We start from the raw sequence: 3,799 nt of genomic DNA, 5'->3' as shown, positions 1-3,799 counted from the left end.
GTGGCTTACAGAAGTCATGGGAGATCGGAAACAACCCAATTCCTCCGTAGGATGAATAAAAAGTCAATGGGCCTCAAAGAGACATTTCACAACACAAGAGCAGAGAGAACATCTTAAAAGTAACCAGATGGGAAAGACAGATTATCCAAAGATAAACAATAATTAGACCACCAGAGCATATAATCCACAGCTGTGAGAGAGGCCAGAAGACAGCAGTAGAATGCCTTCAAAGTGGAAACTAAACTAAACTAAGTTGAATTATCACTAAAGAAGGAGAAAATAAAGACATTTCAGCTAGCGACTGCAAGTTCTTCTAAGTGTACTCCAGACCAGGATCTCCAAAGCCTTGTCTCCTTGTCTGACCCCACTTCCTACTGTTCTTCCTCTGGCTCCCTGGGCTTCTTTGTCTCCCTCAAACATGCTAAGCTCCTTCTTCCTGGAGGACTTTTGCACTCCCTCTTTCCTCTGTCTGGAACACTTTGCCCTTGCATTCCCAAAGTATCCATTACATACATGTTTGCATCAAACAAATGTTTACTGAGACTCAGTTATGCTTCTGGAACTGTCCTAGGCACTGGGGATACAGCAGTGGGCAGAGGAGGCAAAAAGTCTTTGCTGCCACTGAGTGTTTGTCCTAGCAGCTGGCATCTTTGATCTTTCAGGAAGTCTCTTCTGATCGCCAATCTAAAGTTCAATGTTATTCAGTGTTTTGTCTTCCTATTTATTGTCTCTTCCCACGTATGTGCCACTTTTTGAGATGACGGACCTTGTCTGTCTTGTTCATCACTCTACTTCAAGGGCAGAATGCTGCCTGAAGCAATTATGTGTTGAGGAAATAGTTGTTAAAAGAATGAATGTAAAGAGTGAAAATGAATGTTGAATGAAAATGGATGCGTGGACACAGCAGTTGGGTGGGATGAATTGGGAGAGTGGGATTCACATGCATGCTCTGCCATGTGTAAAACAGATGGCTGGTGAGAGCCCGCTGTGTAGCGCAGCGAGCTCAGCTTGGTGCTCTGGGGTGACCTGGATGGATGGGATGGGGGTCAGGTAGGGGGGGAAGTCCAAGAGGCAGGCGATGTGTATATGTGTATAGCTGATTCACTTGGCTAAAGAGGAGAAACTGACAGAACATAGTAAAGTGACTATACCCCACAGTAAAAAATGAATGATGAAGAAATGAATTCATCGGTGGTTACAGTTATATTTGAAGGAACAAAAGAAGTTGTCTACAGCAAAGGGGTGTGTGTGTGTATGTGTGTCTGTGTATATCTGTCTGTGTTTGTGTCTGTAAACAGGAAAAAAAAACATATAAAGATAAGAGAATGGATTTTATGGTAGAAGAATAAGTGGTTAGACAGGCAGGCTGGGATCAGAGCTAGTCTGTGTGCCACACAAAGGAATTAATATTTCATCTTGTAAATCTTGTGTGTGATTGGCCATTTGTTTCAACACAAGATGGTAATTTTAAATCCATGCTTTGAGATTTGATTATAGAAAGTAAAGAATGTTTCTCTTTTGTTTAAACAAACAAGCTCTTTGGTTACAATTTATTTTTATGAACTAGACTTTAATTAACATAATGTTTTACGACTGCATAACTATATAATTGCTAAAAGAGCATTTTATTAGCAACAACTTTAAAGCATGTTTTATTTAAACATAAACATTAAAAGAGGTGTACATCAAGCACTGATAACTCCATTATGTACAAACTTGGAATTTATTTTCTCCTGACTGGGGTCAACTTCATGAGCCCACTTGTGTCTGGATGGTGAACTTGTTTGAAGCCCATGAACCACTGCCCCATGCTGACTCTGTCCTTCCCGATGAATTCAACTCTGCCCACTGAGCTTCGTCCTCTGATGTTAGGAAACGTGTCCCGTAGGGCTATACATCACCTTCTCATGACCGCCTTCTCTACCTCCCCGATTTTCTCTCCGAATCTCCCATCCTGTTTCTCTCCTTGGACTTCGGCTGCTGATGTCATACTCTGGTTTGGCCCCAGGAATTGGAGCTCCTGAGCAAAGACAAAGTCACAGTGAGGTCATTTCAGAGGAAGGAGAGACAGTCAATCAGATTAGGTCAGATGTCAGTTGTCTCCACTGATATGGGGCCTCCATAGAAGTGGCATCTGGGATTTTCTTAGCCAATGCGCATCTCTCCAAGGCCCTCACCAGTGGTGCACAAGCTCTTCTGCTGAACCACAGTCTAAGTGGCTCCTGTCCCTCCGCTCAGGTTTGGGCTCCTGCAGGTGGAACCCTGAGCACTGGCTTCCGTGCTATCTGGGAACAGGGTTAAGGTGGCCCTCACGCCTCCCTTTCATGGCACCTTATGACACTTGACACTCTCCTGCCCTGCCAGCCTCCTACTCCAGTGAACCCTTCATCAGTGTGTTTCCTGTCTTCAGAAATCTCCAGATGAAAAGTGAACAGCATCCCCCAGTTTTTAGAAGCCTCTAAATGCAGCTTTAACTGCCGGGTGCTTCACCTTTTGGCTGCCAGGTGCAGCGGCCAGTTGGTAAAGCGCTGGTCCGGTAAACCAGCGACTGTGGGTTTCAACCCTGTCCGTGCCAGTTCTTGAGGTTGGGTTTGGTAATGCGGGCCTTGGCATCTCCATGTGTACTACCTGTTTCCTCTGCAGTGAGGCATTTGGCCTTCCCTGGTGGCTCAGATGGTAAAGAATCCACCTGCAATGCAGGAGACCTGGGTTTGACCCCTGGGTCAGGAAGATCCTCTGAAGAAGAGCATGGCAATCCACTCCAGTATTATGGCCTGGAGAATTCCAAGGACAGAGGAACCTGGCGGGCTACAGCCCATGAGGGCACAACGAGTTGGACATAACTAACTGACACTTTCACTTTTTTCAACTTTCAGAATATGCAAGTCTAGTGCCTCTTCCAGTTTGGGGATTGGGATTAGCTTTATGCTTCAGGAACTATGTTCTTCAGGAAGGTGGTCACTTTTCTATCCCCTCACCCAAGGTTCTGTGAGAACCCACCACTTTGCAAACCCAATGGTAGAATAATATGGGATTATGGAGTAGGGGACATTCTTTGTGCTCAAGATGTGAGCTCATAATATCTTTTGATCTCCGTTATGAGTTTAGGAAGTCCCACATACCAGTCAGTAATGCCACAGGATTACTGGAAAGGATCTAAGTTAGTATATCATATCCTCATGTCCGTGTTAGCACATTCATAAGACAAAAGCACCAAAAGAAAGTGACATCAACACCACTGGAATGGTCATAAGGAATTACAGAGACTTTACAGGGTATTAGTGACTGCTGATTATAAACACATCCCATTACACGCTCAGATCAAATGTTAGCATTAAAACCACCACATTTAAAAGTCAAGAACAATATGAGTTGAGCTTTTTCTTTTTGTAATAAATTGTACAGTTTACTTTTGAAGGATTAATTTTTCTACCAAATGTCAAACACCAACAATTAGCTTTTCTTAGACAATATACAGTTTTAGTGTTTTTACAGAATTTCAAAATAAAGTTAATCATGTTTTATATAGATTCTGATCATATTTATTATGTAAATATAGTGTGATGATCACATAATTAAGTATAAACATAATGCTTGGTTTGTGTGAAGCGTTATACAAAGCATTTCAAATTAGCATTTTTCTAATTTGAAAAACGTGGTTGGCACTGCCTGTCTCATCAGGGTCACGCATGTGCATGCATGCTGTATTGCATCCAACTCTTTATGACCCATGGACTGTAGCCCCCGAGGCTTCTCTGTCCATGGGATTCTCCAGGCAAGAATACTGGAGTGGATTGCC

This window comes from Ovis aries, chromosome 3, assembly GCF_016772045.2.
Source record: "Ovis aries strain OAR_USU_Benz2616 breed Rambouillet chromosome 3, ARS-UI_Ramb_v3.0, whole genome shotgun sequence".
Classification (NCBI taxonomy): Eukaryota; Metazoa; Chordata; class Mammalia; order Artiodactyla; family Bovidae; genus Ovis; species Ovis aries.
The sequence above is the reverse complement of the archived record's forward strand: the minus strand, read 5'-3'. Positions refer to the sequence as shown.